The 13,747-nt window shown below is 34.5% G+C and overlaps 1 pseudogene; it reads left to right on the forward strand.

The window, feature by feature from the left end:
- The window catches only part of LOC149143408 (putative disease resistance protein At4g33300), a 174,765-nt pseudogene that overhangs the window by 13,420 nt on the left and 147,598 nt on the right, over positions 1 to 13,747 (forward strand).

The following is a 13,747-nucleotide window of genomic DNA, read 5'->3' on the forward strand; positions in this document are numbered from 1 at the left end:
ATCTTCAGAAGTCTAAACAACATTCCCTAAACCAAGAAACTGTTCGCACAATCTTCCTCAAAGGCATAAGAGATGAATACCTTGACATTTTAAATGTAATGGGTAAAGGAGATATTTCAAATCTTCCATTTGATGAAATTGTCGAGTTATGTCAGAAATATTCTAGAGGAAGATCAAAAACCGGAAGAAGAGAAGTAAGTTCTAAGGCAGCAAAGTCAGCTGCAGGAGGGATAACAAGGGCTGAAATAGGAAGTCTATTGGAAAATTTTAAAACAGATCTTTTGAGTACATTAGGGACACAAGTAGATGTGCTAAAGGCAAACAAGAAAAATGAAGAACAAGAACAAGCCTTAGCAATATTTTGTTCAAAATGTAAAAAGAAACATCCTCTAAGAGACTGTCCTTTAGATAGCATTCAAGTGTGTGGTCTTTGTACAGGCAATCATTCCACTGAAAATTGTGTAACATTGAAAGAATTGCAAACTCCTTCCATGGAGGACATGCAAGGAGCAGAAGGTTTCTATTATGTTGCACCAAGAAGACCATGGCCACCTAGAATGCCTCAGCCAAATCAACAACAAATCCCTCAGCAAAATTATGCTTATCCATCTTATAATCCTTGGGCCCCTCCTATGCCATGGCAAGCTTGGCCTCCACAACAATATCCACAACAACCTGGACAAGGTTGGAGAGGATATGGTTATGGAAACCAACAGCCACAACAGTCTCAACAATACCAACAACCTTACCAGCAACAATACCAACAATCATTTCCATATCCTCCATCCATGCCATTTCCGCCACAAAATTCTGCATATCCATTCCAGCAGCAGAATCCACCACCATTATTCCCACAACAACAACAGTTACAGTTACCTTCGAATCAACCCAGACCAACACAATTGCCAGCTCAACCGGTTGCCAATCCAAATAACAAAGTGGACAAATCAGCATACATTGTAGAAGAAGCAGCATATTTTCCAACTTATTCTATTCTTCCTTTAAATGATGTCCATCTAAGGTATGGAAAAGTAGTTAAAAAGGATTCTCCTCCAATAGTAGAAGAACCAAATGAACAAGGAGAGTCATCTGAAACATTACAACCAAAGATACAAAATCAGAAAGGAACAAATGTTACAACACAAACACCACCTTATCCTGAAAGGTTGGTAGAACAACAAAATCAAAATCAAATAACCCTTCCTGAATTTGATATCTTAGATGAGTTAAGAAATGCATATGTAAAGATTCCTTTGTTGAAAGCTATTAGAGAAATACCCATATATGCAAAAACAATAAAGGAATTATGCATTCGAAAAGAAAGAAAGAAAAAGGATCCTACAACAGTCCAAGTCATTGGAAAATTAGCAAGTCTCATGTCTACTCAACCTATGGTAGAAAAATATATTGATCCTGGTATCCCAATGGTTACCATATCAATAAACAATTTCTCGGTACCAAACACTTTAATAGACTTGGGAGCAGCTATCAATGTAATGACAATGGAGACAATGAAAACTTTGCAATTAAACAACATTAGATCAACTTCAACAGTTTTGGAATTAGCAGATAGATCTAAAGTTGTTCCTGAAGGAATGTTAGAAGATATCATAGTCTCCTTGGACTCATGGGAATATCCTGTTGACTTCCTGATCCTGCAACCAAAGACAAACTTGGGAGGACATCCTTTAATTTTAGGCAGACCATGGTTAGCCACTGCTGATGCCTTCATAGGATGCAGATCTGGAAGTATGATAATTTCACATGGAGATGAAAAGAAACATATCACTCTTTATTCACCTGCACAATCCACTTCTTTAGAATCAATACTTGAAACCGAAGAAAAGCAACAAACAAAAGCAGTTTTAAGTATAAATCAATTCTTTGATTTTAGAGAAGAAGAAGAGAATGAAGATTTGATGGATCTTTTTATCTCAGAGCCAAGTATTTCAGAGCAGCTTAGAAAAGTTCAATATGAAGCTGCAAATGAACTTCTGAATCAATGTTTTCAGGAAACATGTACTATTCGAACAATGCAAAACTCTTTGGTAGACATCTTTCCTGTAAACACAATCAACAATCCAACCATTAAAACAATTGAGATAAATCCTGGAAAACATTTAAATATTGGAACCCAGCTGCAATCACAACAAGAACAAGAGGTAATTGCATTACTACAGAAATACTCAAAAGCATTTGCCTGGGATTACACTGATATGCAAGGAATTCATCCTAATACATGTATCCATCACATCTACACAGAAGATAAACTGAAACCTGTTAGACAACCTCAAAGACGAATGAATCCAATGATAAAAGAAATAGTAAAAGAAGAATTACAAAAACTGTTAAATGTTGGATTCATCTATCCTATTTCGGATAGTCAATGGGTTTCTCCACTGGTAGTTGTACCGAAGAAAAATGGAAAGTGGAGGGTATGTGTAGACTATAGAGAGCTAAACAAAGCTACATTAAAAGATCATTTTCCTCTACCATTCATTGATCAGGTGTTAGACTCCTTGGCTGGAAAGAAATACTTTTCTTTCTTGGATGGGTTTAGCGGATACAATCAGATTAGAATAGCAAAGGAAGACCAAGACAAAACTACATTTACATGCCCATGGGGAACCTATGCATACAATGTTTTGCCATTTGGTTTATGCAATGCACCTGCAACTTTTCAAAGAGCAGTGCTTGCGATATTTGCTGATCTAGTCCATGAATGTGTAGAAGTTTATATGGATGACTTCACAGTGTATGGAAACACATATAATGATTGCTTGAACAATCTTGAGAAAGTCTTGAAGAGATGTATTGAAACAAATCTGTCCTTAAGTAACGAAAAATGCTACATAATGTTGACAGAGGGTATAGTGCTGGGACACCATATTTCCGCTTCTGGAATTAAGGTGGATCCAGCTAAAATACAAGTCCTAGTTAACCTGATGCCACCTACAACCCAGAAGGAGGTCAGAAGTTTCTTGGGATATGCAGGCTATTATAGACGGTTCATAGAAAACTTTAGCAAAATAGCTCAACCCCTGTTTAAATTATTAGCAAAAGATGTTGAATTTCAATGGACAAATCGCTGTCAGAATGCTTTTCAAATCTTAAAAGATAAGCTGTCAGTGGCACCCATACTTAGAGGACCAAATTGGTCTTTGCCATTTCATATTTCCAAAATGAAATGAATGGTACAAGAGCAAAGAATGAAATGGCACGACAGATATATTAAAACCAAGACATTTCAGAAGGGAGACTGGGCCTTGTTATTTGACTCCAAGTTCAAAGATTTCAAGGCAAAATTTACCACACATTGGCTTGGGCCATATGAAATCGAAGAAATCTTTGATAATGGAGCAGTAAAGATAAAGACCATTGACCAGGATCCCACCTCATTTGTTGTAAATGGTCATAGACTGAAAGTTTATCATCAGCCTATTAGTAAAGAGACATTCATGAAACAACTAGTAGAAGAATCAGAACTGAAAATTATGGCTCTGCCATCTTCCAGTTCAGGAAAAAAAAAAAAAAAAAAAAAAAAAAAAAAAAAAAAAAAAAAAAAAAAAATTGTTTGCTGGTGAAAACCAGGCAACTGGCGCTAAGCAAACACGAATTCATAGGGGAAAACCAGGGAAACCTGGACTCTATGAATTCACTATTCTTGTTTTACTATTCTCACATTATTTCAATGCAGGACCTTTCCACAATTGACTTGAGGACAAGCCAAACATTCAACAAGGGAGAGTCTTGAAGCAAGCTTTTAGCTGTTACAGCTAAGGTGTTATGTTGATCACTTTGGACCTGAAGCAAATTTGTTGCAGCAGAACCTGAAGGGACCTGAGTTGAAACATTATTCAGTGGGACCTGAAGCAAACTTAGATTGCAGCAGATCAAATCATTTCAGAAGTATTGCAAAGGGACCTGAGATAAAATAATATTGCAGTGGGACCTGAAGCAAACTTGTTGCAGCAGCACCAGAATAGAATCGACACAATATTTCAGAAGCATTGTAGAGGGACCTGAAATGAAAAATTATTCAAAGGGACCTGAACAACTCAAGAAGCAGAGCATAGTGAACAAGAAGCAGTAATAAAAAGTCTACTATCCACAACATTTTGGATTCCATTCCACCTGAACAAACAGCATTCAACATTCAACCTGTACAAACAACAGCAAGGGAGTATATTCATAAGCCATTTTTTGTGCTTGAAATTCAAAATTTTTTTAGAAACTTCTAGTTTTGATTTAATTGAAGTAAGTATCTGCAAATATTCATTAATATTCATTCCCAGTATATACCCTACATTCCCTATTCATCTTCCATTTCATTTCATTCATATAAACTTTCCCTAGATAGTTTTTTTTAAATGCAAAGAGATCACACTGGGACCACTCTTTTCACATGTACATGAAGTCAAGCATGATTATAATTTTAAACATGACCCCATGGTCATTTTAAAATTATAAAAACTATGTTATAAGAATATGCGCTAAAGTTATTAAAGCATTGAATATAAACATTATAGGTTATAAGGTGCTAAAGTGATTTCAAATAAGCATAACCTAATAATGTTTCAAAAGACATAGGGAATGCGCATATATTAAAGAAAATGGTTATAAGTGTATTGCGCAAATAATATAAAGACATCCTAAGGCGCATATCCAAATAATCAACAGCATATAACATAGTATTATAAGGACCGCGGGCAATATAATGGTGATAGAAATGAGGCCGTGAACATGCAATATAAAGGTGATATAAGTGAGGCCGTATGCATTCAACGGCAGTGGTAAGTGAACTATGGCGTATATATATTGCAATATATATCAAATGCACCAAAAACCGTAACATTTCCATACGATAGTAAAGGAGCAATAAGACATAAACAAAGATATGACTAAAACTATGATATAACAGTGCACATGCAAACGTTATATAGTTAAGTCGTAAATCTTATGAATACGTTGTATGGAATGGAGAAAACGAGTTTACGGCATAATTGTACATGCCATATGATAATGATCACACAGTGGTGCTACAGCCAGGTAATATGAATGATAATAATCACGTTATATCATTATCGTGAAAGGAATGGAAGCGGCCAATGCAGCAGTAGTGAATGGAATAAATACCCATATTCACCACGCAGCCCAACTACTCAACACAGAATACGGTAGGTGACACGGTGTTACACCAGTCAGAGGGTATTGGTTGATGGAAACGGCGGACCATGAGTAATTCAAATGGCCAGCTACCAACGTCTACCAACAATGAACCGCAGGGTATACGGAGAAAACGGTCATGAAATAACCATCCCTGCGTTGATTCAAACCACCATTTCCTCATTGCCGAGAGCTCAGAGAGTCGGGTTTGTGCCAAAAACAAAGCAAAAGGCGAAGGAGTGAGTTGAGAGGAATTTTAAAGGGAAATTCTGAGGCGAAGAAGCCGAGTTTGGCAAACAAACAAGGTGAGAACTTGAGTGCTTTTCGCTCGGCGACTATAGATAAGATTGAGTCCGCCATTACTCACACAGTTTCATTGTTTGACACCAGTGCGACTGTCCAAGAAAGAAGGGATTCGAAGGTTTGTTTGCGTCCCACGCGGCCAGTGACAGCCAGGTAACCCCAAAAATCCGGGATAACTCTTTGAATACAGCACGTAGGGAAGGATTGATTAAATGTTAATACATAGACTGTGGCGTGAAAACAATAATAATCGGCCAAGCATTTAAAATCACTGGTTGCATGCATTACACGATAGAGGGAAATGAGAAATCAAATGCATCCAACATGGTGAGGTGGTTTAAATGACTGAGCGTGAGGGTTGTTGTATTTATAACCACTGTTTGTTGAACTATAGTTTGCCATGAGCCGCCGAGTCTTCAAATGCATATGTATATGTTTTCAATATGCGCCATTGTCATCGGCTGTCAAACAAGTCATGAGGGTTTGTGAATACATGGTTGCACCGAACAGAATGTCGACATATGCATTAAATTGAGATTTTAAAAGTGCTGTTGTGTGTATATATGAGTTGTAACGCATTAATATATGCCGTGGGTATTGTCAAAAGGAACAGAGGAATGCTGTAGGGGTGCATGTCAAAACGAGTCTTCAACCGTGTTCATGTTTCACTGTGCGCATATATTCATATATTTGTGCCATTAAAATGCATAGGATTGCCTGCAAATTTGTTGCATGGACTGCAAATCCTAATTGAAATCGACTTTGCATTATTTTGTGCCTTAAGGCCGAGGGTTTCATTGACTGTGTTTCTTTAAAAAAAATTGTTTGCCATTTGTTTTGAGCAGTAAGAATATGAGGCCGAGCGCATGTGAATAGCCCTCTAGGCTCAAAACGTTGTCTGCAATCTTTTGATATTTTTGTGAAATGATGAGAGGGTTTAAGCCGAGAGCAAAAGTTGCTGGTATAAACAGTCATGTTTTTAAATTTTTTTTTGAAAGGCCAGTGCAATTTGCGCATTAAACACAGTCAATATTTGTGAATTTTTGAGAGGCCGAGAGTAATTTTTGCATTATACAGTCATGTTTTCTTTCATTATGGATAAACAAGGAATGTTTTGAGGAACTGTTAAGAGGCCAAGAGCAAAAATTTCCATTGTAAATACACAGAGAATGTTTGAGGAAGCCGAGAACAAAAATTTTTCTTATGTTTTTATTTAAATACACAGTAACACATGATTGGGAAAACATGGTTAATTCTATATGTGTATTTACTTTCTAAAAACATACAGAGGGCAGTATATTGATAATGGATATTCAGGTGTGGTGTGCCTTGAAACAGGGGTTTGAAACAGGTTTATACAGAGGAAAGACAGCAGAGATTTAAAGTTGAATCAGAGAGGGCAGGTAAGCCTCATTGCTTCTACAATTTCATTTAAAAACAATCATCATTATCCTTGTCAAAATGAAGTTAGTAACAACAGAAGATTATATTTATTGGTTCACAGAAATCATGACAAACCGGGTAGAACCGAGATTCCAAATAGAAAGTTGGAGCAAAGAAACTGTAGAAAAATTATATCAGTCAGGAATGATAGGATTTCTACAGAAGTTTAATGGTCATTCAGAACAGATAACTAAGGAGTTCATCAATAATTTCAGTCAAGACAAAACTCAAGTAGGTGAACTCAGTATTCCCGTAACTCAGGAGTTCTTATCCAAAGCCTTAGAGTTGCCTATGATAGGAGAAAAATATCATAAGGGTTTGCATTTCAAGGAGAAAGCATGGACTTTCTTCCTTGAAAAGAACAGGAAAGGAACCTTTGATAGAGCTAAGGGGATACCTCGGGAATGGTTCAATGAACCATGGGGAGAACTAGTTATGGTTATTCAGAAATTTTTGACTTGTGACCGACAGTATAGCATTGCTCATCTATACCATGTTAGATTGCTGCAGCACATAAAAGGAGATGGTAGAATAAACTTGCCATATTTTCTATATAAAAGTCTTGTCAAAATGGTTGAAACAGTGAAACAGGAGCACAAGCCAAAGGCAACACAGGTATATCATCAGGGGTTAATTAAAATCTTGGTAGAATATCAGGTGAAATCAAAGGGGTTAGAATGGACGGAATTTATGCATAAAAATCATTTCATTGAACAACTTGTTGATATACAAGACAAAGTAGAGCAAGAAGATAAAAGCATAATGAACTCTCCCTTCTATCCTAGAACCAGAGCTAGAAATATGGCCATGCATGAGATTGATACATCTGTTATGTCTGTTCCTAGGACTAGGAATTCTATTGATTTTGAACAGGAGGTAGAAGCATATTCTCCTAGGAAACCAGAAGAACAGGATGTAGCACAAGAACCCCTTGAGAGAGATTCCATATTTGATAATGATGCAGGAGAATCATTGATGAAAACCACCCAGGATTTTGAAAAGGAACTGAATTTGGCCAAGATACAAGACTTAACAGATCAGCTAGGAATAAGTAAAATTGTTGAGAGGCAATTAAAATCAGAGAATAAGGCACAGAAAAAGGATAATGCAAAGTTAATGAAAACAAATGAACAATTACAAGAAGAAATAAGCAGGTTGCAAAAGAGAAATGATTTACTTTCCAAACAGGCATTCCAGTGGTTAAAAGATAAAAACATGTGGAAAGCTAAATATGAAAAGCAGAAGGTTAAAGCAGCAATGTTAAAGGCCAAACAGGAATCAGAATTTGATTGTGTGAACAGGGAAACAGATACAGGTACAGCATCTACTTCAGAGGGCAGAAGGTCCAAGAGGAGCAAGCAAGCATGGGGACATGCTTGATCATAAGCATGGGAGAGATGTTGGGCTTCAGTTTTGATCTCATTTTGCTTTGATAAACTTATCTAGTTATCCATTTATCCCTCATTTTCACTTCATCCATCTCATTTTAATGAATATTTGATGTCTAATCAGGTATTTAGCTTTAATTTATCAATTTCTAAAGTTTTTATTAAAGTTTGATTTTAAGTGCAATTTTGGCAATTTCAGAAATTCTCGTAATCACTTCACGTTGGATATGGATGCAGGCCACTTCAGCACGAATGGGATGCATGAATAGGAAGCTTGGGAACTAGGACCAAGCCACCTATGCTTGGTTCCAACAGAACGAGTTTTCTTATGCCTTTTTGGAGCTAGTCAATCATGACTAGTCATCCAGAAATCCCATCTAAATATGGCTGTTTTGGGATTCCATGATATTAGTCGTATTTCTTGGGATGATGGAGTTGGATTCGACTTGAATAGGTGGACTAAAGTAGATATGATTGTTAGAGTGATTTTAGATCAGTTGGTTTCATGAACTCATTATTTAAGAGCCACACTTTGATGGCTCAACACACTTGACATATGATACTATTATGTTGTAATATTTTTGGTTTAAAGACTTGAGTTGGAGACTTATGTTACTTTCATTTTGCTGATCAATACATGGATGTTTTGCTGATCTAAAGCTTCTGATATCATCTTCATAAGTGTGCAAAGCAAGGGTGGAGGGCCCCCACTCCAAGCTAAGTACACTTCCAAGTTAGACTAGTTTTATTTCATTGCAAATCTGGTTGATGATAGCTTTAGTTTTTCAAAGTCTTATTTCAGATTGTATCATGGTTATGAATAGTGATTGATTTCATTTGTTAATGGTTTATTCATCATCTAATTGAGTGGGAAAACAAGTGTTCAAGTTGGGCATTCTCTCTATGAAATGGTGAATTAGAATTAGTCTCTTTCATTTACATGCAAATGGTTTGTTTTCATTTAGATTTATATCTTGAGATGAATGAGTTATTATGGAAAGCTTTGAGTGTCTCTTAAGTTAAGAGCCTTTTTCATGTATGATTTATGCATCTTGAGTCTTTGATTATAATCTCTAATTCATTGAAGTAATACTTGAGGTGGAAGTAGATTTCTTGAGTCAAGAACTCTTCCAATGTTCCCTCTTTTGAGCTGATTGAATTAAGAGTTTTAATATATATTTCTTCTTAGTTTTTAATCATTTATCTTTCAAGCATTGATTATATTAGATCTTCACAAATAGTGGTTTGCCTCCAAGAATAAAACAACCCGGATTGATAGTAAATAATTGTGTTAATTTAGGAACATAAATTAGCCCAACAGCCACTTTTCTTCATTTCAAGATTTCCTTCTAAGATTTTCTTTTGAAATTTATATGATAAATGTTTTGAGGATATGAAAGCTTCATGATCTCATTATCCCATGAAATGTATGATTCTCTATGATAAGCGTAATTTTGACTCAATCATTATTAGTTAGTCTAACCATTCGTGGTAATCATATGAAGTTCATATTATCTTCCTTGAAATTTGCCAAGCTGACCTTAAGGATACCAATTTTGTTGTGTGCACACATTCAAATTTGTTTTGACATTTTTCCACAATTAGTGGCTTTATCCCATTCGGACTTTTAGTTTATTATCTGATGTTATAATATGCATCATATTTATTTACTAAAGGCATTATTGAACAGTCATTATAACAATACATATTTTTCTCAAGTTAGTTCGGAATGAGCAGAGGTAATAAATTGCTGTTTCAATTCAAAATGGAAGACTATTTTCATATTTATTTCTGGTAAATTTCATATTTCCTGAACATAAACAAGCAGATTTTATTTACGAAACTTGCGCACTCAGATTTAGAATAAATGATGAGATGATTTTGAACAAAGTTAAAATTTTGATAAATTGAAGGAAAAATTTGAAGATTCATGAGGTAAAAAACTATAGAGAATTTCCTTCCAGGTACGCATTCACAAGTTCATTCTCATCTATTATTAGTTTCTCTTTTCCTTAGTTTATTTTTATTTTTGTTTTGTTTTATTTGCAGGTTTTCATTTGTTTTCAAAACTTGAAGTAAGCAGCAAACCCATTTCAAATTTGTAACAGCCCGCTCATCTTCGTCAATCACATCATCCATATCACAACCATTTGTAGTGAAATATTTCATCGGAAGTAGCTTTTAGAATTTTTGATAACAAATTGTTTAATAAAAGATCTCTGATGTATTACTTCGCTCATATGTCATATCGCATTTCGCATATCAGAGGTTTGCAGTTGAATATACTTCCATTATCATGAAACGTTGATTTCCGATAAACGAATTTACCAATATTGCGATGACCACATAATTCCAGATCCGATATGAAATTCAAATCAAGTTTATAAAATATCACATCCATTCAATCAAAGTAGGGGCTTAATTTTAAAGAGCCGATGTCTCGAATCCGATATGTTATTAAAATTTTCATCATAAAATTATCAGGTCCGCTCTTCATCGCATATCGGCATATCGAGAATTATTACATCATATGCTTAAGATTGCCGATCACGATCACCGGTTAACCACGTCTTCATCACGTATCGACATCGCAAGAATCATATTATATTACATTGGGTACCAAACATTTGCCAATCATCGATTAGCATCGCCAATTAGAAATCGCCGATATCGCAATTGCTTCATCGCATTTTTATTTATGTTCACATCACAATTCCAAATTTGTGATGCGCGTCGTGCGATGTGGGAAGCACAATGTAAATATTCCCTGATCCCCGATATAATATTTCTTCAATGATGTGATCGCTCCATCACGTCGCACATCTTTTCAATGCATGTTTTCATATCGGCAATTTTCCATTGCAACCTCCGATGTGATAGCTTCCAATGCATGCCTCTAAGCCATTAACATTTAATCAATATATGGCATAGCAACAAAGGTGAAGTCTTGCAAATTAAAAGCATGGTGAAGAAACATGTGATGCGAATTATCTGATACGGCGATGTGTTATTTAAAAAAAAACGAGCTTGGGTAACCACTATGGTAAGAAAGCTGTTAATGAAAAATTTGCAGCATATTCAAATCATTTTGATTTTTCATATATTTCAGTTTTAAATATATACTTCCATAATTAAAAAAGAAATTCAAGACCTCTTTATCTTCACATTTAAATTTTATTATTTTGGATGTGGTCTTTATTCTGGACAATCTACAAAATCATGGAGTTTATATGAAACTTATAATATTTTGAGAAACAGTCATTACTGCAAATTTTCATTCTCATTTCTGATGCATTTGTTTTCCCTTGGATATTAAGCATTCCATTTTTTTATTTACTACTTGCTTTAGTTTAGATAAAATAAATAATGATTTTGGGTTATAGGATTTTGATTAGTTTGAGTTATTCAAGTTTTTAATGTTAATTAAAATAAGAAGTTGACTATTTTGGAGAAACTGATACCTTTCAGGTAAAATCAAAAGCAATTATCCAATGGTAAGATTCATGTACCCACTTTCATCAATTTCCATTTTGTTACTTTAAGTTTCAGTTTTGTTTTTCTGATATATAGATCTGTTTTGTAGCTCTTCATAAAAGCTTCCATTCCTCCGCCAGATCATATTTTCGAAGTCCATACTCTTCTAATGGCTTAATTTCAAGAAACAGTGATAATCCTCATTCAAACAGCGATACCAGGAAGTTTCGAAACCTTTAGCTTGTTTCTTTAAGCATTCATTTTATTAGAAAATAATTAAGATGATGCTTTGAAACAAGAAGATTGATATCAGACAGAAAATTTTCGTTGTGGCTGAAATGATCATCACTGCTATTCAAAAAACCTAAAAACACTTACGACCCCACAAGGTATGATTTTTTCTAAATCTTGAAGGATGGATTACACGATTATTTTTTTTCATATTGTTGAGACATTGGTATAAACATTCTTGTTTAAGTTTATCTTGCAAAACTTGGATTTTCCTTTCCATTTTTAAAATTTCTTCATTTTATTTTTGTTTGTTGATTTCTATCTCATTTTAGCATAAGAATTCTTTTTCCTTTGGTTTTCAGTTTTTATTTTAGGTGACTCTGCCGTGGTTTATATGGAAAGCCTACTTGTTACCTAACAATGGTCAGCATACATGGAGAAAAATTGTTAATAGTCACCTATTGACTTTTTCTTTAAAATCTCTTACTAAAAGGTTGATTTTCTTATTATAAAGGTAGACATACTTAAGGAAGAAATTACCAATCAAGAGAAGTTGACAAAGTATCATAAAATCTGAGAAATTCCTTTTATCATCAAAATTGTAATCATTTTGAGATTTCAAAATTTTATTAAGATCTTTCAAATTTCCATTATCAGTAAAGAAAAGTTACTTATAACCAAGTAAATACACTTTACAGCAAAGCACTTTTAATTCTGAAATTGTCATTCTTAACTCTTAAGGAGTCAATGATTCTCCCTGTCCCAAAGAGTCTTATTTTTCTAGAGTATAATCCAGAAATATATTTAAACTTAAAAGATACGAGGTCTCATTATGAGCCTATTTACCATGATCATAGGGGAAAAATAGGCTGACATTACCTCATCATGACCCAACTTGTTCAGTTCAATTATAATTAGTGAATGGCATTGTCAACTATCTGGCCACCAAATCAGGGCAATGGCTTTTAAGATTTATAATAAAAAATAAAAAAATGAAATAAAATAAAATAAAAAATAAACATATATAAATGGATTATCTCTAGGTCAATAATTCTTGAAAAGATGGAATTTTGAATCATTGATGATTAAAAGGTAACCCTGTCGAGACTATAGATGTTTGCTGGTAGCAGTGGCTCTACCTGTGACAAATGCGTATATTTTAAAAAAGCTAAGCCGTAAAGTGACCCCCGCTCTATCTCAACAACTAATTAAAGGCTGATATTGAGTTTTGAAATATTTTAATTTATGAGGAATTTTAAGGAAAATTATAGTTAGATGATTCTTGCTTTTATTTAGACTAATGTACCTAGTCAAGCATTTCAAGCATAATTCTCTCTTCTTTAATTATTTTTACTGTGATTTTAGAAAATTCATTTTCATATCAAACAGAGATAACTGGTTATTCTCCCGTGTGTTGCCATTGTTGTGGTAAAAAACACAACCCCCCTATTATTGATATGTTCACTTCAAATAATGGGGACCCTTTCTATAAAAAAATTGGCTAAACACCTTTTAGGATTTTTATTTAGTTGATTATCTTACGCTTTTGATAATTTTTCATTTTCTTTGGATTCTTGTTTTGATTACTTTGTTAGAATCAATTTTTTATAAGCTTCCCATTGACATTTGTTTCACCTCATTTGATCAACTGGTTTGAAAATGGTACTCCTTTGAAGTCTCATCATTTATCTAATCTAGGTTAAAAATGTTATTTTTATTCTTTTTATTTATTTTCGGAGTGG

This window comes from Pinus tabuliformis, chromosome X (genome assembly GCF_031772625.1).
Source record: "Pinus tabuliformis cultivar Carrire ecotype Pingquan chromosome X, CPIR1, whole genome shotgun sequence".
Lineage (NCBI taxonomy): Eukaryota > Viridiplantae > Streptophyta > Pinopsida > Pinales > Pinaceae > Pinus > Pinus tabuliformis.